The sequence below is a fragment of the Macaca thibetana genome, chromosome 2 (assembly GCF_024542745.1).
Source record: "Macaca thibetana thibetana isolate TM-01 chromosome 2, ASM2454274v1, whole genome shotgun sequence".
Taxonomy (NCBI): domain Eukaryota; kingdom Metazoa; phylum Chordata; class Mammalia; order Primates; family Cercopithecidae; genus Macaca; species Macaca thibetana.
The window spans coordinates 143,411,905-143,437,640 of NC_065579.1; the positions used below are offsets into that span (position 1 = coordinate 143,411,905).

General features: G+C 52.1%; 1 long non-coding RNA gene across 1 annotated transcript in view; it reads right to left on the reverse strand.

The window, feature by feature from the left end:
• LOC126949184 (uncharacterized) overlaps window positions 1–25,418 on the reverse strand; it is a 66,525-nt gene extending 41,107 nt beyond the window's left edge. Inside the window, exons 1-2 of the long non-coding RNA XR_007723599.1 lie at window positions 25,109–25,418; window positions 21,583–21,659 (exon numbers count right to left, since the gene is read on the reverse strand). This is a non-coding gene — a long non-coding RNA (uncharacterized LOC126949184). The remainder of the gene's footprint in view (window positions 1–21,582; window positions 21,660–25,108) is intronic.
• Window positions 25,419–25,736: the final 318 nt, after the last annotated feature.

Sequence of the window (25,736 nt, forward strand, 5' to 3'; positions counted from 1 at the left end):
AAATGACGACCTCAGCACTTCTGGCATACAACAGGTGCTCAATAAACGGAGCTCCCAGCCTCCTGTCACTGTCTTGGGATGGAGTCGACAGCATCCACACAGCCCCAGGTCAAGGCTGAGCCTGCTGTCGGGGCCTGGTTTCCTGGCTGCCTCCCTAGGGACCACCCAGCCAGCCTGCCTGCTGCAAGGCAAACTCCAGCTCAGAACCTCAGAGCAGCTGACAGCCCTGGGCATGAGGATGCCAGCTTCCTCCCCACAGCTGGGAAGTCCTCGTCAGGCCACGCTGGGCCAGGACAGGCCGCAGGGTGGACCCTTGGCATTAACACCCCCAGACTGGAGTTGTCTCCTTGACATACCCTGGAATGCTCCCCCTGCCCTTTCCCAAGGTGGAAACTGAGGCTTGGAGGGGTCTGGCCTCTGGTTAACAGGTACCCAGCCAGGCTTCTGGGCTTCCCAACCCAGCTGGGCTGGGGGAGGGGGTGGCTGACAGGCAGGCAGGTGAGGTTTGGCAGAGGGAAGGTCTGGGAGCTATTTAGGGCTTCAAAAGTTTGGCATGGGGAGCTGGAGGTGAGCGACGCTTCCTTCTTGGGACCCTCCTGCTTTCTGGTCTTGGCAAACCTGCCAGGCACAGGTGGGCCTCAGAACCAGCCCGTTTATGGCTCCAGGTGAGAGCTCATGGGGCCCCCCACTGAGGAGTGGGGGAGGAAGGCCGGGCCGTGGGCTCCAGATGAAAGGCCAGAGGCACCCCGCTATCTCCGCTGCTCCTCACCTGGGGTTCCTGGTCGGCTCCATCACCTGGAAAACCAGAGGGCTTCTCTTTGCTCTACCCCTACCCCCACCCGGGCCCCACCCTCTCCAGCTGAGTCCCCTTTGCCTTGGAAGATGCATTACCAGTGCCCGATAGGTGCCAGGCCTGCAGAGGGCCCTGCAAGGGACCCTTGACAGAAGGACCGGGTTGGTGGGCTTCATCTAGAGCAGGCCCTTCACCCCTCCAAGCCTCAGTTTTCTCTTCTGTAAGGTGGAGATAAGAGTTGCCTCCCTCACAGGGTTCCTGGGGAGATCAGAGAGATAAAGAAATAGCTGAGTGGAGTTGTGGCCCTATCTTCAGAGGACCCCCAGGTGTTGGTTCCTAGCAGCCATGGGCTTGCCTTGTGCAAGGCACCTCAGATAAAGAGGGGAGGGGGCCTTAGGCTCTGTCTCCCGAGGGAAGGCAATATGGCTGCTTACTCCTTTGTCTGACAAATAACGCTCGGCACCTACCTGGTGATAGACCCAGTCTGAGCTGGTCTTTGCCTTAGAGAAACTCTCAAAGTGATACAGGAGATTAAAACATGCTGATGCTATGGGGAGGGAATAACAGTGACCAGCATTTATTAAGCACTTACTGTATGCCAGGCCCTGTTTCCAATGCTTTTCAAGTTTTAACTCATCTAAGGCTCTCAGCCAACCACAAGGTTGGTATTTTCACAGGCTGAGGACACAACACGCAGTTAGGAAGTGGCAGACCTAGGATTTGAATCCGGGCTGTTGGGCCTGAGAGCCCCTTTCAGAGAAGGCTGAGGATTTCTAAACTAAAGAATTGTGGCTGCAATGCCATAAAGGAGAATGGAAGAGGAACCTGGGAGGGGCCTCGCTGTTCCTTCTAGACCACCACCCTCTCCTGCTCACATGCCTTCAGTGACTTCCCAGTGCCTACAGGACCAGTGCAGGGCCCGGGGCTCCTGACCCCCATGCCCTCCGCTGGCCTCACCCTTCACCTCTGGCTGCGCCCTTGCCTCCCTCACAGGGCTGTCCTGCCTTTTCTCCCTTTCTGCAGGCCCAGCTCTGGCGTCCGATCCCAATCTCCCAGCTCCCCGTGTTAGGGTCAGTCTGAGCAGTGGCACCATCTGGTGAGTTTCTGGTCCTGCCAGCCAGACACACTCACGCCGGGAGGTTCAAGAGGTGCTAGTTTTTAAAACTGGGATTGTTTCATCACGTTTTGTTGTCTTTCTTGGTTAAACCCTTGAGTATATAGTAGATATGTATGCATAGCAGAAAACCTGGAAAACAGGATAGTAAAAGACCAGCAAAGACTCAGAATCCTGCAGCCCTCCCCAAGAGGTAGCTGCTATTAAAAGATGGGATCTGGCCAGCGCACCTTTTCTTTTCTGTTTTTCTAGAAATGCATACTTTTTAAAGTGTTTATTTAAATTTCTGCAGGCACTGGGAAGTCTACCTTTTCCTTTCCTATTTCACGGTTTGTTCCTCAGGTGATCAGTGAGTCCTTCTTGCTTCTAGCCTAAAAACCTCATATGGGGTTTCCCCTCCAGAGTGGGGAAGCCCTGAGAAGACGCCATTCTGGGTTGCAGGGGTGGGCAAGAAGAGAGTCTTCCCTGACATGCGGTCACAGAGACCAGGGGTTCTGAGTATCCCATGAAATAAGGACTAGGGGGTTGCTAAGTGACCTCTACAACCCGGAAGTCCCATTCCACAGGGCAGGTGCCTCTGTCTGTCCCGTCCATTCTTTAATCCCCATAGCTGCAGGAGTGTGGGCTAGGAACAGGCACTCACTAAGTGTTTATTGAATGAACGAGGCCGTCCGTTCTGTACAGAGCAGAGCATACCAAAGGGGAGAAGGCCTTGCCCGTGGCCCTATGCTCAGGAGTCAGGATTCAGAGGCTGGGTTCTCCTCGCACGCTGGGGTGGGGGTGGGGAGCCCTGAGGCCGGGATAGGGTGCTGCAGCTTCCTGGTGGGGTCAGAGGCCCTGCCCAGCCCCCGCCCACCATAGGGCAGAGGAAGTGGAGGCTGCATGTCAGAATGCCTGAGGACAGCCTGGCTGCAGAGTCATTTATCACCCGCAGCAATTCCAGGAATGTGGAAATAGGCCAAAGTCAGAAGTGCTTGGAGGGTGGGAGGCCAAGGGATCCCCCCACCCCTTTTTTTCAAGAAGTAGAGAAGCTTAGAGCCTTGACACCTGGGACGTGTGTTACCTGAAGAATCACACTCATGGAGCATGGGTTAACTTTTGCTTTTAGAGGATGCCCACCATGTGCCTGGCACTGTGTGTTGTACTTCACACCTGGCCATCTGGGGCTAGAGCTTCTGCAGTGATGCCCTGTGCTTTCCTCAAACCCGAGCCAGGCTGGGGCCAAGCTGTCTGCCTAACACCCTGCGTAGCTCCCACCTGCTGAGAGGAAAAGTGGAATTCTCACAGAGGCCACAGCCCTGACTGAGCCAGGTCTCCTCCAGTCTCCCTCTTGCTCACTCTGCTGGAGCTGCTGCCTGAGCCTGCCTCAGGGCCTTTGCCCCTGCTGCTTCTTCTGCCTGGGATAAGTCTTCCCTATTCAGCTGCTTGGTTTATTCTTTTGTCTCCAGGGCCCTGCTCAGAAATCACCTCCTCCCAGAGGCCTTCTCCAACAACCCTTGTATGAGAAACTCCCCTAGCTGCTCCCCAGTCCCCTAGACCCACACTGTCCAATACAGCAGCCACAGCAATGTGTAGTCTTGAAATGTGCCCGGTGACAATCCAGGTGTGCATAATGTCCAGTATGCACTGATTTCACAGACATGGCATGAAAAAAGCAAAATAACTTATTAATCATTTTTTACATTGATGGCATGTGGACATAATATTTGGACCTAGTAGGTTAAATCACCTATACTGTTAATATTAATTCCATTCGTTTCTTTTTGCTTTTGTCCAAGCAGCTACGAGAAAGTGTAGAATTACACAGGTGGCTCACACATCAGGGCACCATCACCTGACCCGTTTTTCTTCCTGCCCCTCACCTGTCTGCCGCATCGTGGGTTTATTTGTTCATCTGTTTATTATCCACCCTCCCCAGGAAAACGCCAACTCTGTGAGGGCAGGGATTTGTGCCCATTTTGTGGCTGCTGTACCCCGCACACAGATTATGAATGAATGAAGGGGTGCCCTGTGTCCGGCATTGTGCTCAAGCACTTAACCTTGAGGGAAGGCGGGGAGGAAGGGAGAGGTGAGCCCACAGTGGGTGGCCAGAGTACTGCAGGGAGATGAGACCTGGTTCTGGGTCCAGACGCTGCCTCTGCCTGTGGGCGGCAGGTGCCTCAGTTTCCCTGTCTGTCCTATGAGGGTCTTGCTTTCTGCCTAGAGGATCAAATGGCGGGTCCTCCATGAGGCTGTCTTGGGAGCTCCAGAAGGCAGGGAGCTGGGGCCCGCCCTTTTGCTGACTCACACCAGAGCTGGACAGCGGATGAAAGGAATCGCCCCCAGAGTGAGCCCACTGTCTTCACCATTCCTATGGAGGTGGTGGGAATGCAGGAGCTGAGACTGGCTTGGGCAGGAAGTCTCCATGCCTCAGGGTGGGGGTGGGGCCAGAAGGACTTGGGGACACACAAGTGGACATGGCATGGTCCAGGTCCTTGAGAGGAATGTCAGATAGCTCCAGTGAAGTGAGGTGGATGATGGGAGGGTGTCAGAGGGGCGCTGCTGGCTTCCAGGGCAAGGGTGGCCGCTGCTGGGGTTGATGGAAGAAGGACTGATTCCCGGGGCAGAGGCGTTCCCAATGGTGAGAAGGCTGCATGGGCGTCTGCAGGGCAGGGCAGCCCAGGGGGAGAAGAGCCGGCCAAAGGTGTAGGGGTGTTTGGGGCAGCAAGGAGGCTGATGAGGCTGGGAGCTGGGGGCCCTGGGTAGTAGTAGAAGCTGGCAGGAGGGCTCGTCAGGGGCCTGGCTGCTCCCGAGTGGATGTGGCCTTCCATGGACTCTGTGGTCATGGTGGGCATGGTGGCTGCTGCTCCCAGTGTACTCAGAATGGGGCCACCTGGGATGATGAGGAGAACAAGGGAACCTGGGTATCCCTGCTGCAGGGGTGCTGGAAAGGTAGCCAGCCACCAATCCAGCTAAGATAGCCTCCCCCTGGAGGATGACCGGCCAGCCCCAGCTTGCACACTTCCTAGCACGAGGCAGTTGCTTCTTCACAGCGGCTCAGGATGAGGATAGCTGTTCTCCACAGGGCAAGTTGAGTTTGCCTTCCTGTGACCCCACCCCTTCCCAGGCCAGGGCTCTGTCCCTGGGGACAGAGATGTAAAACAGCCCTGCAGGGATTGAGGATCATGATGAATTCTCCAGCTGCTCCTTGAAGCCCATCTCCAGCCTGGTTCCTCCTCTGGTGACTCCCTGCCTGCCTCTGCTCTTCCTGCTGGGAGATGCAGAGGGGGAGGAAGCCCCGTTCTGCAGGACCGGGGGGTGGGTGCCCCCAGATTACCTGTGACTTTGGGCATGTCATGGCCCTGCTCACAACCTCAGTTTCCTGCTCCGGGAGGTGGGTATGAATCACAGAGCTTCCCTCGCAGGGTGAGCATGAGGCCCTTGCAAATGGAGCCAGGCCTGGCCCCATGGGATTGCTGGGCGTGCTCCCTTGCTTTCTCGGGGAGCTGGGATCTGAGTGTGGGCTGCCAGGCAGGCGGGCAGGCCTGGCCCGTTACAGGGATTAATGGGTGTCTGGCTTTGGAATGATCACCCCCCATACATGGGAGGTAGGGTGGGGGGCAGCCAGGGAGCCAGGAGTGATTTCACACCTGCACATAATTACCAAAGGATCTGCCTCCTGGGAATTATTTTGATCTTAACATTTTATGTGGTTCCAAAAATTGGGAGAGGGTTGAGCAGGGCCTGGGACACAAGCAGCAGGGGTTGCTGGGGCACCAGGCGGTCACTGCCCCTCATGGCCACCTGTCCAGGCACCTGGCACTGGAGTTTGCCTTCCATCGGGAGAGGATGCCCAGCTGTTCTGGGGCCTGCAGACCATCTGCGAAAGGTGAGAGCCCGTCGAAGGCAATGGAGGCCCTGTGCTGCTGCGGCTGGGAGAGCGTGTGTGTGTGCAGTGTAGTGGCTGCACACTGTAGTGGCTGAGTGGGACTGGATGTGTGAGTGAGTTTAGATGGGACATATCTGAGCAGGTGGGTGTGCCTCTGAGTGTGCTAAGCGTGTGTGTCAGGGCAGTGTGTGCCTGCGCATCTGAGTGTGTCTTGGAGGCGGGCTGGGGTTGATCTTTAGTGGGGGGCGACCGTGGGTGTGCATGCACCACAGGGTGATGGTGTGTGTCTGTGCTGTGGAGCTGTCGGTGCATTTGGTTTGGGTGTGTGGCAGTGTTGGACTGAGTGTGTGGCTCAACTGGGCAGGTACTGGGAGAGGTGGGGAAGTTGTGTGTGGGGTGGGATGTGTACACTGTGGGTGCTTAGCGCCATAGGGAGGTGCTGAGTCAGTGGCAGTGAGGGGGAGAGCTGTGAGTGTGCAGGGGTGAAGGTGTGAGGGCTATTTGTGTATGACTGGGTGGGGATGAGTATGTATATTTGGTCTGAGCCCAGATAGGGTGTATGTGTGTGTGTGAGAGAGAGAGAGAGAGAAAGAAAGAGAGAAGGAGAGAGATGAATATGTGTGTGAGATGAGTGGGTGGGTGTATTTACAGTTAGGCAGTTTTATGGTTCCTACTTGGGTTGAGGGACCTGTGGCTGAGTGTCTGTGCGATTGCCTGGCTGGGGCTGACCACCAGTGGGTGTGGGATGGCCCAACCAGTGAGGTGCCTGTAAGTGTTTAGCAAGGGTGTGATCTGGGCTCACGGTGACCTATACCTCCCAGGCTCAAGTGATCCTTCTACCTCAGCCTCCCAAATAGCTGGTACCACGGGCATGCACCACCATGCCTGGCTAATTTTTGTATTTTTGTAGAGTTGGGCTTTTGCCATGTTGCCCAGGCTGTCTGGAACTCCTAGCCTGAAGTGATCCACCCATCTTGGCCTCCCAAAGTGTTGGGATTACAGGCGTGAGCCACCGGGCTTGGCCGGATTGTTATAAACTTAATGAGATGGTGGCTCAATCGTGGCAGCTGCTCCATGCTTGTTTGCTTGTTTTTAACCTAGAGCAAATCAGTACAGCCCCTTGCAGCTGGTGGCACCTGCTTTCTTTGCTTTCCTCATTCAAGGGGCCCTGGAAGCAGCTGGCTGCCATCTGGAGGGGCAGCAGCACCCCTGCCCTTCTTTCCCTCAGTGTTCTATCAATTCACCAGCCCTCCCTTGAAATCCAGAGCACCCCGCCGTCCTGCAAGCCACCATGCTGGTCCGCTTCATTGATGACATGCCATTTGGTCCTGGGAAATGAGAACCATGAACGTCTTAGACACCTTGGTCAGATCCATGCTGTGAGGAGACAGGAAAGAAGCCCTAGAAAAATTTAGGAACCTGCCACCTTGGTGAAACTTCTAGGGGTCCCATAAGTTGGGGCATGTCAGGGTATCCCCTCCTGGGTGAAGATGGCTAGATGGCTGCACCTCACTCCTCTTGCCACTAAAGAAGAAGCCATGCCTAGTGGGGCTTTGGATTGTGAGGACAATGTTGAGTGTGTGGCTCTCACCCAGATTGCTGCCAGTTTTGAAAGTGACCCCAAACAAGAAAAGGCTCTGCAATAGGTCCAAAAGGCCTTGTCACTTGGGCCATATGACCCAGCAGACCCAATGGTGTTTGGAGTGGCAGTGGCAGATAGTGAAGCTACATGGAACCTTTGGCAGCTCCTATAGGTGAGTTGCAGGGAGGACCCTTGGGGTATTGGAGCAGAGCCGTATGATCGTCTGCAGAGAATTATTTTCGTTTGGAGAAAGAGTTTCTGGTTTGTTATTGGTAGAGCTGGGAGAGACTGAATGCTTGATCATGGGCCATAAAGTTACCATACCACCAAGCTGCCTGTCATGGCTTAAGTGCTGTCTGGCTCACCAGGCATAGGGCTGGGTGAACTCAGAAGCATCCCATCTGCAGGTGGAAATGGCATATATAACACTGGGCTGGAACAGGTGCTAAAGGCACAAGTGAGTCGTATAAACAAGCAGCTCAGACTCCCGTGTCACCTGCTTCTCCTCTCCTCATACCTATGTTCTATGGGGAGATTGCTATGACTACTTAGTGGAGGAAGAAAACATTCACCCCAGTTTACAGATGACACTGCATGATGTGTTGACACCACTCCACCAACAGCGACAGCACTATAGCTCCACTCGGGGTGGCCCTGAAGGGCAGTGGTGAAGAGAAATCCTCTTTGTGGAAAGAACTTGAACAGTGTATCTGGATGGTCATTTTGCCTTCAGGGAGAGATAAGGGTATGGATCTACACAGGTTCATGGGCAATGGCTAATGATTTGGCTGGATGATCAGGAACATAGCAGGATGAAAGGAACACTACTGGAAAATGAATGACAAGGAAGCCTGGGATGAAGTATGTGGCTAGACCTTTGCAAATGAGCACACACTGTCAGGACATTGGTATCTCATCACTGTGCTCACCAAAGGGCAAGCTCAGCAGAGGAACCTTCCAGCAATCCGGTGGCAAGATGACCTGTTTTGAGGAGGTAAGTCAGCCTCTTTCCCCAGTCACATCTGTCGTTGATTAATGGCTTTATGAACAAAGTGGCCATGGTGGCAGAAATTGAGGTTCTGCTTGAGCTCAGCAAAACATGGATTTCCACTTACTAAGGGTGATCTAGCTGCAGGTACTGCTGATATTCTATCCCGCCAACAGCAGACACCAGCACTGAGCTCCTCTATGCCCTTATTGGCATAACACCAGCCAGACACCTAGTGGCAGGTGGATGACATTGGACCACTTCCATCATGGAAGGGGAATGATTTGTCATCACTGGAATTGTCACTTTTTCTGGATATGTATTTGCCTTCCATCTGCACTGCTTCTTCCAAAGCCATCATCTGTGGTCTACAGAATGCTCAACCCATTGGCCACAGTGTTCTACACAGCATTGCATATGGCCAGGAAAACTCATTCTACAGCACATTAAGTGCAGCAACAGGCTTGTGCTTGTGGAATTAACTGGTCTTTACATCTCCCCATCTCCCTGAAGTAGCTGGCCTGATAGAACTGTGGAATGGTTGCTTAAAGACTCCCAACTGCATGACAACAATTTGTGGGGCTGAGGGAATGTCCTACAGGATGTGGCATGTGCTCTAACACAGTAACCAATATATCTGTGTGGTTTCTCCCAAAACCAGGATTCACAGATCTGAATATCAAGGGCTAGAACTGGGAGTGGATCTTCTCACCATGACCTCTAACATCCCATTCGCCAATTGTTTGTTTCCTATCTCCATGACTTTATGCTATGCTGGTTTAGAGATTTTGATTCTCAAGGAAGAAATGCTCCCACTAGGAGACATAAAAAAAATCGTTCCATTGATTGAAAGTCAAAACCGCTACCTAGCCCTTCATACCACTGAACCAATGGGCTTAGAAAGGTGTTTTTTTAATGACTGGGGCAATTGACACTGATAATCAGAAACAGAGGGCAGGCAGAGGGGAGTATAGCTGCTATAAATGTTCTCTGGGGCACCTCTTGGTACTCCTGAATCCTGTTATTAGTAGAAAACTATAGCAGCATGGTATAGACAGAAGCATGAATAACATTATCCTTTCAGGAATGCAGCCATCAGGCTAGAAACTAGGCTGAGATGAGGGCAAAGTAGATATGGAATAGGGAAGGGAAGATGGAAGTTACAAATACAGCCATGTGACTAGTTGCAGAAAAAGAGACTGCAGAATTTGTGTGTGTAGTGTGTTTCTTGCTTTTCTATGCATATACCTGTATAGATTCATCCACCATCTTTCTCTTTCCTTCCTCTCCTATTTCCATACTGTTGAAATACAAAGTAGGTGAATAGTAATGAACCTGTATCTTTGCATTAAAGTTATAGACATCAAAGGGGGCATGTGCCTCCACTAGCAGAGGGGAAGTGACATGTGTAACTTGTGTCTCCTCTTGGGGGAGAAGGTAGATGCTTCCAGTTGGTTGAGGGGTTAGTTGCATTGGCTTAGACACAAGCGCAGTATTATGGTCTTCCTTCAGAGGTTAAATGTAGTTAAAACAGGTGTGCAGGATGCCGACTGGACAAAGTGTGGTCGTGTTGGATCATCTGTCATTCAGCTTGGCACACTGCAAAGGCTGGGAGCAATGTTTTCATGGATCCCTTCCCGTTTGGTCCAGGGAAGAGTTTTTCCAATGAGTGGTATCTATGTGAGGTTGGGAGGTAGAGGAGATGTGGCTCGGATGTGGCAGGGTCAGATGCTGTGGTCTGGGCAGACGTTGTGGCTTCCATGAACCTCTGCATGAGCTCTCATTTCATGGCCCCCTCTTGGGAGGCAGACCCCACAGGTTCTCAGATTTCTTGACTTTTCCTACATGGAAATGTATTGATCGGCTGACGTGAGATAAATGCCTAGTGCTATGGCCTGAGTATTTGTGACTCCCCCTGAAATTCATATGTTGAAATCCTCATCCACCAAGGTGATGGCATTAGGAGGTGGGGCCTTTGGGAGGTGATTAGGTCGTGGGGCAGAGTTCTTATGAATGGAATTAGTGCCTTATGAAAGAGGCCTGAGAGAGCTCCCTGGCCACTTATGCTATATGAGGACACAGTGAAGGAAGCCATCTGTGAACCACAAAGTGTGCCTTCACCAGACACCCAATCTGCAGGCTCCTTCATCTTGGACCTCCAGCCTCTAGAACTATGAGAAATAAATTTCTGTTACTTATAAGCCACTGAGTCTATGGTATTTTTTTTTCCCACAGGGTCTCACTGTGTCACCCAGGCTGGAGTGCAGTGATGCACTCTCAGCTCACTGCAGCCTCAATCTCCCGAGTAAAAGCGATCCTACCAGCTCAGCCTCCTGAGTAGCTGGGACTATAGGCACACACTACTGCGTCCGGCTAAGTTTTGTATTTTTTTGGTGGAGACAGTGTTTCTCCATGTTGCCTAGACTGGCCTCTAACCCCTGAGCTCAAGTGGTCCACCTGTCTTGGCCTCTCAAAGTGCAGGGATTACAGGTGTCTGCCACCATGCCTGGTCTTATGGTATTTTGTTACGGCAACCTGAGTGGGCTAAGACACATCTACAAGCATATGGGATATAAATATCTCCGCATGGGTGGGGACCCCAACCTTGCAGAATTGCTAAGACGGTAGAGCCCAAGTCCTCACCCCAAAGCTACTAAATAGGCCAGGATTTCTTGGTGCCAAGAAATCTGCATTTTTAGCAAGCTATATCCCTCCAGGCAATTGTGGAGGCTGCGAAGACAGGCTGGGAAACTGAGATAGAAGACTAAGAACTTATCTCCTAATCGTGTTCAGCACACGGCATTAAAGAAAGATTGAGCCAGCCAGCGAAGAGTTCTGATGGTTCTGATGACTCTTTGAAAACAACAGTAGTAATAATCATCAATAAACCAAAGGAGCACTTTGCACTCAAAAAAATCCTGAATAACAGGGTGTCCAATCTTTTGGCTTCGCGGGGCCACACTGGAAGAAGAATTGTTTTGGGCCACGCATAAAATACGTTAAGACTGATAGTAGCTAATTTACTTAAAAAAATCACAGACAAAAAAATCTCATCATGTTTTAAGAAAGTTTACGAATTTGTGTTGGGCTACATTCAAAGTTGTCCTGGGCTGCATGCGACCTGTGGGCCGAGGGCTGGATGAGCTTGCTAAATAATATAAAGCAATGTTTGTCAAAAGTGGCATCTGTAGCCTTGGAGGTCATTGAGATGATTTTAGGTGGCACAGGGAAAAACTATTTTCTATTTTAGTAGCTGTAGCATGTCAAACCTATCACAGTTTGAGGGATGTTCTTGCTTATGGTTACGTTAAATCAGGCAGCAAGTTTAAAAGAAGAGGGTGGGTTTATGCAAAGACACAGGTGACAGGAGAGGTGGGCAGTAATAAGACACACCACTGTGTACACCCCCGTGCAAGGCCTTGGGAAGCACCCCACGTCACTTTGGTGACATTCTTGCCAAAAATACATAACCTCGTTCTGATCATGAGAAAACATCAGACAGATCCAAACCTAATCCAAACTCCACAAAATAACTGAGCTGTGTTCTTTAAAAACATAAAGTAAAACATAAGTGACCAATCACGACTGAGGAACGGTCCCAAGTTGGCAGAGACATGACAACTGAAGGCAATATGGGATCTGATTTGGTACCAGAAGAAGGACATTTAGGGAAAATTGGCAAAATTCAAATAAGGTTTTTAGATTGGTTAACTAATTTATTTATTCATGACAATTTCCTGGTTTCAATCATTGTACTTTATTGTGCAAGATACAAACATGGGGGAAACTGAGTGAAGACTATATAGGAAAACTTTATGAGTCTAAAATTATTCCAAAACAGTAAATTAAAAAGGAAGATAAATGGTATCTGACTGAACTGAAAAATGAAAGGAAAACAATAGGGTCTATGTGGAGTGGGCAGGAGTTTTGCAGGATGTGTAAGCGTGTCTGACACAGGAGAAATCCACTCAGAAGTGTCTGCTCATTCGAAAGTTTGAATGATTCTTTAAAAATCAAAACACTTGGAAGTTCTAAGGATTCCCAACATTCTCCCTTCCCTCCCAAATCGAACATTCTCCAATTCTAAAGATTGGGGAATCAGATTATTGCAAAGTTCTCAAATTGCCAAATATTCTAGAGTGTTAAAATAAGGCAGTGCTCTTCAGCTGGAGGATGTACAGGGTCACGTTGTTTAAAATGCAGATTCATGAACTTTGTCTCCAGAGATTTGGAATTGGTAGGTCTAGAATAGGGCCTGGAAATCTGCATTGTGAATGCCCCATCTGTGAGGCTGTTGTAAGCACCCCAGAGGCCCCTCTGAAATCTCTGCTCTAGGGGTCCCAAGCTGCCCTCCAGATCAGCCCAGTAGTAGGGACCAGCCCGACTGGGAAGGGGTCTGTGTGGAGCGGAGGATGGGGCATTCTCTGGTGGGAGCTGGACAGCAGCCCAGCAGACCTCACCTGTCCCAGGCTTAAACCTGGCTGTGCCAGGGGGATGGGGAGGTGGGGTGGGGTCTCTGGGGACTCAGAGTTCCTGCCCCCTCCTGATCCTTGCCCATCTGCTGCCTGGGAAGCCAGGCCACTTGTGGGGCTGGATGTGTGGGGCAGGCAGCCTGACTGGGTTGCCACAGGTGCCCTGTATCTGGGGATGAAGCAGGCAAGCTTCCTGCCACAGGGTCGGGAAGGAGCCAGGGAGAGAGCAGGGGGGCCTGCAGCAACAGGCCGGGTGGTGACACAAAGGCCCATTCACCATCTCCAGGGCAGTGGCGACTCTCAGGGGAATCCCTCAGCAGTTGGGGGTGGAGAGAAGCCAGTTCCCAGCAGACAGCTTCATGCCTGTGTGGCGTGACATCTCTATTTCCTCCCGAGGCTCTAGAACACAGGAGCCTGCAGCCTAGGCCCCCACACTCCGCCATCCTAAAAAACGGTGGCAGGCGCTATTCTCAATACCTTAGCTGCTCTTACTTGCTGAATTCTCACAACAACACAGATCTCATGGGGAGGTGAGTGCAGGGACATCTTTGGGTAAGGATGTCATGGATCAAGGGCTCAAACCGCAACCCTGGGCTGCAATCTGCTCCCCAGCACCTCTGTGCAGGCTGTCCTGCTTGCACCCCACCCCCCAATACCATGGCCGCCCATTCAGTCCCACAGAGCTCTGGCAGTTAAGATGCTCTTTCTTGCAGGGTCTGCCTCCCTGTGAGTTTCCTTATGGTTCTGGCTCCTCCCAGGCTGGAGTCTCCAGCCCATCTCCTCCTCTCTTCTGAATATACCTAGGATATTCCTGCTTCTCCTCAAGGGTAGGACCCAGTTCTTACCAGAGGACTCTGCATAGTACAGAATATAACTGAACATCATCTCCCTTATGCTGGGTATAGGTCTTGGTTAATATGATCTGAACTACTCACTTCTTTAGAGAAGCTATCCCACTGTTGATGCCAATCAGTTCTCTCAGGTAGGCCTTAAAGTGTTAATGCTTTTCACTTGGCTTTACTATGACATCTGCATTCTGTGCATTTTACTTTTGCCTCTTTTTAGCTCCATCATGCTCAAGGGAATCATGGGGCATCCTTGCAGTGCCTGACTCTAGTGCCCTCATCCTGGCAATAACCAATGCCAGTAGCACCCATCACACACCACTTCACACAAACCTGCTTTCCCTCACCAGTATCTCACGAACACCTTGCAAGCATCAGGAAACCGAGGCTTGGAAACATGGAAGGACTTGCTCAAGGTCACACAGCGGAGAGGAGCAGACCTGATGACAGCGCTAATGACCACTTTTTAGCTTTGCTGTGTGCTAGATATTGGGCGGGGTCTGTCTTACAGCGACCTACTGAGGTAGACTCCATGCTACTCCCTTTGTGTAGGTGAGGAAACAGGTGCCGTGCGGTGTAATCACCCATCTGCTGCTTTGAGTGCACAACCAGTGTGAGATTTGAACCTGATGGGCAGGTTTGGGTCTACACTCTTCATTCCTGAGCTGTTCTGCCTCCCGAGGCTGTGAGGCTTCCTCAACCATACCAGGCCCCTCTCAGGCTCTTTCCTCACTGTGATTTGGGGAGAACGGTGGCTTCCCCGTGGGCTTAGGGGTGAATGTGCATCAGCTGACCTCCCTCCCCACACAGAGCAAGTGGTCAGGGAATGAGCGTTTATAATGAAAGGAAAAGGAAGGAGTATTCAGAAGCCTTTTCTGATGCCTGAATGGAGTCAGACTGCCTCTCAGGTTCCCTCCAGCTCCCCCAATTCATTCCTTTGACAAATATTTTTCAAGCACCTGCCCAAAGTCCCTAGTGGCCTACAAGGTCCCTGTGATCTGGGTCCTGTGACCTCTCTCACTCCATCCCCTTCACCCTGCTGCAGTCACTGCACTCTGGCCGCACGCTCTCAGCTTTGCCTGGCATCTCCTGCTCCAGGCATTTGCACTAGCTGTTTCCTCTCCCAGAAATCTCTTCCCCCAGATGTCCGGTTGGCTCACTGCCTCAGTTCCAAAGACCTTTCATTTCTCAAGGAGATCTTCTGTGATCACTGTGTCTAAAATTTCCACACCTGGCCCACGCAGCATATCCCGTCTCCCTTCCCAGTGTCACAGTTTCTCGTTAGCCTTTATTGTGCTCCCCCACACCAAATACCTTCCTCACGTTTGTGGTTGTTGCTGTTTGACTGTCAGCTCAACTGGGAGGGGATTGTTGCGTGGTATACTCACGGCTGTAACCTCAGCCCCTAGCCGGTGCCTGGCACCCGGAAGGTTCTCCGTGAACATTGATGGGGTGAGCACAGGCTGTGTGCCTGGAGTAGACGTGTGGGAAGCAGACACTTCTTCAAGGAGCAGATGCCTGTCTGTTCATTTGCGAATCTTTCTTGCACATCCTCTGTTTCAAATTTCACAGCCCTCCCCATTTTGTTTTAGTGATCACGCAGCATCCCAAGGCACGGATGGATGGCTCATGACTTGTTTAGCCAGCCTGCTAAATTAAGCCAGCCCTGTTGGATACTCAGACTGTTTCTGATTTTCGCTGTCCCAAGCTACAAACCCCCACACTGGTGGCCACCATCCAGGGGGTGGCAAAGCCCCTGCTGAAGCCGGTTGAGGTCCATAGAAGAGCTGAAGTGGACCTTGGGCCCTTTCTGCCTGGGAAAGGGCATCAGAGTTGGGGGAGGGGCAGAACTTACAAATTTGCCATTAATACCTCAGGACCTAATTCATAAAAGCATCTAATTAAGGGGTGCCAGTGTTTAATTGTAATTTTGGTAATGACCTGCAACTGCATACAAATTACAGGGTAATCAACTCAAACGTGCTGACAGCTGTTATAAATGCCATTTAATCTGACATGGGGCACCTCAGCCCGTGTCTCTGGGACTCAGGCAAGGCCAGGGTATGGAGGATGGCCTGTATTTCGGCTTATAATACCAAGACAACGGGAATGGCATAAGGCCAGACTGCAAACACCAGTCGCCATGCATTTTTACTCACCCCTCGCCCCTGCCCATGAAGTGTGGCCCAGGAAGGATTGTAGCAAGAGGTCAAACCCAGATTGAACCTGGAACTGTTCAGAAGGTGGAAGAGGAAGTCTGCCTCACCGGGTTGGCTTGGGGCAGGATAAGGAGCTCAGAGACAGGGACATGGCTAAAGTGGCTTCCTCTGCACCTTTGATAGAGGGTGGGCCAAGTCAGAGGTTAGAAATTGGTGGCCCCTGATGTGTTTCATCTGGCCTCATGTGCTCTGAAATAATACATCTGGAAACCTCAGGTGAGGCACATGCTGCCTTTTAACCACACTCCCCACCATTCTCTATCATCTTGCCTGTAGCCTACTCTCTTCCACTTTCACCTTTACCACCTGGGTCCTGTTGGCATTGAGTTGCCAGCACCTTTCCAGAGATAGTGTCTGTGTTCAGGGGAACACAGGCTTTGGAGCTGGACACACAACATTAAAGCCCACACTCTGTCCCTTGCCAGCTGAGGGGCTGTGGGCAAGGAAGAGATCTCTCTGTGCCTTTCCACGTGCCAGAGAGAGTGTGCACACATGTATAATGCCCCACTTGAAGGGTTCAGTCAAAAGTTCTCCAGCTGCAAGGGTAATGCAGTGCAGTGTGGGTTCTGGTGCAGACCGCCCAGGTTCCCAGCCCAGCCCAGGCACCAGCAAGCTTCTGGAACTTGGATTAACTGCTTCAGCTCTTAAAGTCACAGCTTCTTTATCTGTAGAACAGGGAAACTAATAAAGAGTGCTACCTACCTCAGAGGGTTATGTAGAGTTCATGAATATGAAGGGCTAGAACAGCGCCTGGCATACAGCTGGCACTTCACAAATGGTAGCCAACACTGATATATGCAATGCTGACTTTTGACATCTGATGTGTCTGACACTTGAAGTACATCTCATTGAGTGCCTACCGTGTGCTGGGGAATTGAGGACAGCGTGAAGGACAAGACAAAGACCTTCACATACACACACAATTCTCTTTTCCTCTCCCTCTCTTTGAAAACTCTTCCTTGTTGATCTGTCCTGAAAACTCATATTCATCCTTCAAGACCCAGCTGGTTTCTCCCCCTTTGCCCAGTCTTTGCTGCTACCCTCCCTCCTCTGGGGCGGTATCTGTTGAGCACTGGCTGCCTTTGTGGCATCAAGCTGAGGAGGCCGTTGGCTTGTCTGTGTCTCTGAGTGGGGGTGTTTTGGTGGCTGGATCATGACCACACTGGATATGGCTCTCTGAAGAACTTGCTCAATATGGGTTGAACTGATCCTATTGAAATAGCGAGTCAGGAGGACCTTAGAGGACTTCTGTACCAGGGCGGTTGCCTTTCTACTAATTTGCTTTAAAAGGAAATGTATGTTCATAGGGTAAAAAAATCTATTACAGTAAAGAAGTACATAAGGCACAAAGTGAAATTTTCCTTTTCAGCCTTTTGAAGTTTTTAGAGATTACCAATGTCAACAGTTTTTTGTGCTTCATTGCAGACATTCTCTATGCATCTCCACACTGTCTATTTCCCCTCTAAACACACTCGTCTGCACCTTTCTTTGTCTGCACCTTTCTTTGTTCATTTGCTAATATTTCTTGGACTTCCTTCCATTTCAAATTTCACAGCCCTCCCCCATTTATTTTAGTGACTGTGTGGGGTCCCAGAGTATGGACGGTTTGTGATTTATTTAGTTGGTCTCCTATTTATGGGCATTTGGGCTGTTTCTGAGTTTTGCTATCCCGAGCCTCACTGTGTGAGTGTTTTGGTACGAACCTTCCCATGTGTAATCTGCTGCTGGTGACACACTCAGAGGGGGTGAGGTCCCCCGAGTGAGCTGACCTGTCCTCTATTGTTGGGCCTCCCAGTTGCTTTCAGTCCTTTTGTATTTCGCACACCTTTCAGCTGCTGAGTGCTGCTACTAAACCGCTTTAAAAACAGCCTTATCCCGTGGGTCCCTCCGTAGTTCAGGATCTCCAGAGTTTTGCTGGGAAACACCCTGAAGAATGGAGAGCCAGGCACATCCCTGCCACCCTCTTGTCCTGCCCCCACCCAAGTGGGACAGTTGTGCCTTGTCCTGTATTGCATGCATTTTTTTACTGTCAACTTGGAGTTTCTCAGCTATAGAACTAAGTCTGAAGGCACTCATTTAGCTGGGAGCCTCCCTCTGTCTCTCCATTTCAGGGCTAGGGAAGCTGAGGCCCAAGGAGGGGGCTGTGTGCCCCCAGGTCATCTGGAAACCTCAGCTGCAGGTCTGAGGCCTGCCCGGTCTGGGTGGGCAGCGGCTGACACCAGCCTTCCCTGGGGTGCCCCCCTCCAAGGGGCCTTCAGCCCTGTCCTTGGCCTAATCCCGTTTTCTGCCCAGCTGAACAGCCGAGAAGGCTTATTTCTCGTCCTATTTTAATGCAAAGGAGGCTGCCTGGCCTGGCCTGGCTTGTTCTGAGTGCAGTGACAGTGGCCGTGAATGGGGACCCCAGTAACGGGGACAAAAATGTGACAGGGCCCTCCATCATGGCATTGTACGACAATCGGGACATTATGGTTGCTCCTGGAACCCTCTCCAGGAAGGGGTGGGAGCCTCCGCCTAGTATGCTAAGCAGACAGAGGCCAGGCCTGCCTTGGGCCCCCGGCCTTGGCCTGGTCAGTGATTCCATTGTGTGAGGCGCTTGGACCTGAGCAATTCAAAGGGTTCTCCAGCTGCCTGCCTCCCTCCCACCTCCTGCTACTGAGGCCTGGGCATCTGGGGTGTGGGTGGAGGGGCTTTCAGATCCCACTGCTGGTCCCACCATCTTGCTGTGTGTCCCCAGGACAGCTGCTTCCCTCTCTGGGCCTAAGCTCATAATAACAACAGCAGCAACAACAACCACCACGTAACAGGGGCATTTAAGTGTTGGCCACAGCGCTTGACATGTGTTCCCTCTACCATTCTCACTGCCTTCTGCTGATTGAGGAGGTCATCAAGGCCCTGTACGTTAAGTGACCAGATGTGAGAGGCAGAGTATGGCATAGGGGATGGGCCTGGCTGTCCCATAGAAACACAGTGCAAGCTTCACGTGAGATTTCCAACTTCCTGGAAGTTACGTTAAAGAATATATCAAAAGAAACAGGTGAAATCAAATTTAATTATCTAATTTATATAACTCAATCTACCCAAAATATTATTTCAACATGTAAGCTATATTTCAACTGCTATGAATGAGACATTTTTCATTGTTTTTCATGAAGCCTGGTGTGCATTTGACACTTAGAGAACATCTCAATTCAGCACTTACCACGTTTCAATTGCTCAGGAGCCACACGCGGCTGGTGGCTGCTGGCCCGGCAGAGCAGCTCTAAAGGGGACCAGGACATGTGCTCACTTCCAGCCTGGGCTACTCACTCTCTCCATGATGCCAGGCAGGTCACTCTGCCTCTCTGAGAATCCCTTTCTGGCTGATGAAGAGGAGCAAAGTAATTCCTGGGGTCCAGGCTGCTTGGGGACAGGTACCTGAAAGGGGCTCTCTGAGGCCCCTGGGTCATTCTTCAGACCCTCTACCCACAAGGGTTTCCCCCCCAGACTGTGGCTGGGGTGGTCTCTGCTCTATTCAGGCACCAGCAGAGCCCAGGCATCTTCAGTACACTTTGTCCCAGGATGGGGGCCAGGGGTGACCTAGATAGGTCCTGAGTCAGGGAGGGTGGTCCCCAAAAGATTGTTTCCCAATGTTAAGCCTCCCCACAATGAACCCATTCTGCAGCAGTGGAAACAAAGTCCCCTTCACTCAAAGACACATAGGGAGGGAGTGGCTAAGCAGAACTTTCTCCTGCCTCTTGTCAAAACTTGAGCTAACAGCATCTCCCTGTCCTCAGGTTCCTCAGGGCTCCATGAAATTCTCCCGCTGACAAACAGAAATGCTCCTCCCCTGGATGAAAACCAGGGAATAGTTTTCCACTGGGAACTGAGGCTGCCCCACCTCAGCTCCGGCTGGTCTATCTGCTGAGCAGCTTCCAGTAGATGGTTTCCTCTCTCTACCCTAGTTTTGCATGGGCAGGTTCAGGGTCCCTGCAGCAGGGGGCGGAGCGGGGGTTGGTCAGTATTTATAGGCCACCGAGGGCGGGTTCCAGGTCAGGGGTTGGGGCCAAGACAAGGGCAAGATGTGGCTCTTTCTTCTCCCCCTACAGCATTCTCCCCAGACCCCATTGATCGGAGGAGGCTCCCATCCTCAGAACCACAGACTCGCCTGCTCTGCCAACCCCTGGCACCTTTCTATTTGTGACTGGACAACTTCCAGGGCCGGAGTTGGGATAGGCGGTAATGGACCACAGAGTGAGTTATGGAGCCGTGCAAGGCGACCTCAGAGGTGATGGGGACTGGGTTACAGAGGACACAGCCCCAGGGACCCTGTGCAGCTAAGGGGTGGTGCCCCACCTGTCCTCACTCCCTCAGCCCCCAGCTCCTCCCCTGCGCCCCATCCTGTACCTCAGCTGAGCCTCTCTCCAGCCCTCCTAGGTTAACTTGATGGCTCCATTGTCCAGAATTGGAGACTGAGGCCTGGACGAGGAAAGGAGCTTGTCCAAGGTCACATCATAAATGAATCTGGAGTCCAAGGCCCTTCTCCCCCTGGTCTGGAGATCCTAGCAGCCCAAGCCACGGGCCCTCCCCCGACCTATTCCAGTGCTAAGGGGTCCAGCCAGAGGCTCCCAAATCTGTTCTTTCCCTGCCTTGGATTGGCTTTGCCTGCCCTAGGATGCTGGTCCTGCTACTTCCCACCTTTATGTGTTGTGGCTTTGGCCCGGTAACTTCTCACTGAGTCTCAATTTTCTCATCCATAAAATGGAGACGGGCACCCTGGTAGGGCCTCTGTGGGATCCATGGGTCACAGAGTAGTTGGGGACAATGTGAGAATTACCTTGGACATTCAGGACATGCAGGAAGATCCCAGAGCATAATCAGGAGCTTCTTATCAGCCTCATTATGTTGCACATGCATGTGGGACCCTCAGTGGACAGGACAATGGAGACAACACAGAGGTAAGCCCATGGCTGGGCCAACTTGAACTCAGGTCCAATTAATCAAGGTCTGTGCCAAAAATGAGGGAGGTGAATTTTTTGCTTTACGCTGCTTACACTTTTCCTGGATCTTGTCCTTGGGGCTGTTTGAGAGAAGCCAACCATTGGGCTTCTCCATTTGGAGAATGTACTCCAGATGGAGAATGGGGTTGCTGGCAGTCACTGAAGGCTGCTCTAGGGCAGGGAAGGAAGTGGGGCTGTGGGTAGAGAGGGTGAAGCTGGGCTCCAGTGGCCAGAGCAACAGAGATAGGCTCCAGGTTGTCGGGAGGGAAAGCTTGCTCCCCGCAGGCCCCACAGGGCTGGGGCAGGTTGGCCCAAAAGGAGGTAGCTTCCTATTCAGGGAGCTGTGTGAGCTGTGGATGAACAGCTTTGCATGGACGGGGACGCGAAGGGTCTCAAGCATCGGAGGGGGCTGGACTCTGGGATCTGCGGGACTCCTCCTGCTCAGAGATGCAGACGGGGAGCAATGTTCCCACGGAGCAGCAAGAACCATGGCTGATTACAAATTGCTCTGTGATTTTCTCCTGTTACCATGGTGACAGCTGGTCTAGCATCTTAAGCAGCAGCAGGATGCAAGTGGATCTTTTAAAGCCCTTCAGGCTTCTTCATCCTCCCTTTCCCCTTCCCCTCCCTACCTCCTTAACACTGTTGACTCACTCCCTTATTCGCCCATGATTACTCACCCTCTCTGTGCTTGGCATTAGGAATCACACCTATTTCCTACTCACCTTCTGAATCCTGTACTTTCTCCTTGTAACTCATGCCAAGGCTTCTTGCTCACTTCTCTGGGCCTCAGTTTCCCCATCTGTAGAACAAGAAGGGCATGAGCCTGGGTAACCGTGTCTATCCCCACATGTTCAAATACAGCTCACCCTTGGCTATCCAATGCCAGTAATTCCTCCTCTAGAAAGCCTCTTGATTTCCCCAGCCTGAAGCAAACTCTCAATCATTCATTCATGGTTGCATGCATTCATGAACCTGTGCTGTCTCATATGGTAGCTGCCAGTCATGTGTGGCCACTGAGCACTTGAAATGTGGCTGCTGCTGGGCATTGAAATACTATTTGGGACATGTTGGACTAAATAACATATTAATATTATTAAAATTAATGACACCTGTGTCTTTTTGCTTTGCAGACAATTTTAAGTTACCTATGTGGCTTGTATTTTATTTCTATTGGCAATGGCATTAAACTAACATTTGTGAATGCATGCAGGGTTGCAAGGACAGTAGCAGCTACTGTTGACAGAGTGTGGTGACTCATTTCATCCTGACAAACCCTGAGAAGTGCATTCTGTGAGTATTCTTATTTGACAGGTAAGAAAAAGGAGGCTCAGAGAAGGGGAGTGGCTTGCCTGAAGGCACACAGCTCTGGATTGTGGCAGGTGCTCTAGTCTAGAAAATAAACTGGACAGCCACGGTGGTGTAAGGAAGAGACCTGACAATTTCAAACCGGAGGGTGGCAGTGGGCGCAGCTCCTGCTGCAGGCACCCAGGATAGTAGCGGCAGCCAGTGTTCTCCAGGAGTCTGGGGTGTCAGAAGTTGGTAAGCCCCAGCAGGGTGAGAACCAAGCTGGTCACAGCACCCTGAAACTCCAGCTTAATTTCATCCTGTGCTTGGATGTAACATTCAGGTCCCACCTGCCATTCTGCCCACAGGTGGAGTGATGGTGGCCGGGCCCTGCACCTATGCAACTTCATTGCAGTTTAGGTAGCACCCTGGCCTGCCAAGCACGCTTAGCTCAAATTCTCTGAGGCCACAGTCCCCAAGAGGAAGCAGCAGGGCTACAGCCCACCTTAGTGTGGAGCTGTCACCCAGACCTAGTCAAGATGGCTCCACAGAGTCAGCTGGGCTGGCTATTTTTTACCTTCCCACCTCTAGCCCCACCCTACACACTGTCTGCCCTGCACCCAGGAGGTGGACCTCCCGGACCATCCAGGCCTCCTGCCCTCCTGCTTCCCACTGGGTTGAGCCTCCCAGGGTCCCAGCTCTTGCTGGGTTTTGGAACCCTTCCTCCTCTGCCCCTTCAGGCCCAGGGTGGTGGTGGCTCTCCACTGCTCCTCACTCCCCGCTGTGCTGGCCCTGCTCCTTTCTGTGTGGGCTCCCTGAGCCTGGCCCACACCCCTCTAAATAGCACTCCCCACAGAGCTCTTCAGCTACCCCTCCTGAAGGAGCCGTGTGCTGCCTGCCTGATCCCGTCTTAATCCACCTGCTGCCCTCGTGGCCTGGAACTCGGTTCTCCCTCCTGATGGAGTCAGCAGTGGCTTCCCCTCCCAGTCTCCTGCGCCCTGAAACCACCTTTCTGTCTGGTGTACAGCACGTCTTGCCTCTGAGCACAGCCAGCTCCCAGGAGTCTTGGCTTCCTCACAGGCTTTGAAGGCCTAAGGAGGGGATTCTGGTACAGCTCTGGAAACACCATGGCTTGATGCTGGGGTCTTTGGTGCAAAGGGCTTCTCAGACACTATTGTTCTGTGCCCAGTTCTTCTCTCCACCTCCTCTGTCCTGGGGCCTGGGACATGGCTGACCTCAGGGCATTTTGTTCAATGACTAAGTGAAGTAATAATCCAGGACATCCACAAAGTCTGCAAACACAGATGGATATATGTGTGTGTGTGTGTGCACGCACGTGCATATATGTACATATATTATGATGTACATGGCTACTACACATATTATACATATATGAATATAGTTAATGTTGTCTAAGACATCTGCAGTTTGTAAAACCATCTAAAAATGCCATGTAAGTATCTAGACACTCTGGACATCCTGCAGGTGCTGATCAGATAATGTGCAGTTGCAGTGGATGGAGGATAGAATACCTTCAGCAGTCTTCAGAGCTATCTGGTTCACCCTGTATCCTCAAAGCATCTAGCCCGAAGCCTCCAGCCTACTCAGCATGAAGAGTGTTTAGTGAAGGGACGGATAAGTGCTTCCTGGATGGAGGCACTTTATCTTTGTGACTTGGCGTCATCTCTGTGACCAAGGCCAAGTCTGAGGATTGGAGCTGGTCCCAGGCGAGCTAGTGGACAGAGGGAAGCCTGCAAACGGGTGGGTGCATGTGCTCTGCAGGAGCCCTGCTCCGGCTTTGTGGAGACAGCTGGCTGGCTATTCCCTGTCAACCCCTCCAGATCCCTTCTTAGTCCTTCACCCTTCTCCATGCCCTGGGGGCTGAGCCTGGGGCTGTGTCCATAGGCTCCCAGCCTGCTGGCTTCTGTGGGCCCGAAACGGGGCTGGAGGGTGAGCAGAGCCCCCGCACTGCAGGGTTGCAGGTGGCTGGGCTGCATCCACTGAAGCTGCAGCTGTGGGCGGCTGCCTGCTTTTCTAGCCTCAGCTCCCTGAGCAAGTTCCAGGAAGGGCTCTCTATTCCTGTGTCTCAGGCCTTGGGAGGGAATGCTGCCTACTGCCACCAGCCCCAGGGCACCTCACCATTTCCCTTAACCCTTCATGCGCCTCTGTGACAGGTCTCTTTTCTCATCACCCATTTGTGCTGTTTCCTGTCAGGGCCCTTCATGATTCACCAGGAGTAACCACCTTATAGGGCGGCTTAGCAAGTTAAGTGAGAGAATTCACCCAGCAGCCCACCTGGCTCATTGCTAGTGCTCAGTAAATGGCTGTTACTAACCATGTCATGGAGGGTAGGGTAGGGTAGAGGTTAAAACCATGGATTCTAGAGCCAGATGGGTTCAAATCCCGGCTCTGCCACATCCCGGCTGTGTGACCGTGGGCAAGTTGCTCAACATCTGTGTGCCTCCCCCGTGGGAGTTACCATAACACTCATCACACGGGGTTGTTGTGAGGATTAAACACTTTAACATCACTAAACACATTAACGGCAAGCACTGGCACGCACTCAGTAAACCTTAAATAAGCACTCAGTCCACCACCGTTACCTGGCGGACTCACAGTCCCCATGTGTGCTGGTTAGAAGTGGAGTCCCAGCAGCGTGCTGCAGCCAGTACCGCTGAGATTTACCCCGTGGGGATCCGCAGGGATTGCAAATGTGAGAGCTGGTTCCCAATGCAGCTGGAAGCCTCCTGCCCGCTCATCTCCACTCTCTACTCACAGTTTTATTTCCCCATGTTCTCCTCAACTTCCCCTTCCTTTCGGAAGTTGGACACAGCCAAGCAGTCCTGAAAGTGTGCTCCCAGCCCCTCCTTCCAAAGTGAGCTCACACCTGGGGAAAGGCTCACAGGGCCATGCCCTCTTCACACCTTACATCACCTCCCGGCCTCGTTTGTCTCAGCTTCTCACCTTCTCGCTCTGCTGGCTGGCTCCCTGTTGCCTGCCCTGGGCATGCAATGGATGGGGGCACGTCAGCCGGGCCAGCAGCTCCGTGGGCCCTTCCCAGAGCTGGCGCACCCCCCTTGCCCGGCCGGCCGTGTAACTGGAGCTGCAGGCACTGGAACTGAGTCCCCCGGTGGCCAGATCGCACAGGTATCAGCTGACCGCCTGTGTCCCGTTTTCCTTCACACACGGCGCAGTTAACAATGGCCGACAGTCCTCACAGGGGGCCCGGGCCCCCCCAGGGAGAGGCCCCGGCATGCTATCGGGCCACATGATCTTGCCCCTTAAAAGGCCTGCCCTCCCTGCTGACATAGCACACAAATAGGGCCTTTACTCGCTGCCAGCGACCGTCTGCCGCCCTGGGAGTGTGAGCCGGAACCCGGGCCCCTGTGCCAGCCAGGCCCGCAGGGCTCGCTCTCTCCCTCCATGTGAACCTGCTCTCCGTACACCTGACCATTCTTCTCCCCTCGGCCTGGATTACACCCCATGAAAGCCCTTTGTTCCTTGGCCCTGGACGAAACTGAACCTGGCACCGCAGGGGGCTCTGCCAATGTAGCCATCTGCCCTGACCCACTCTTGGTGGAACACCAGCTCT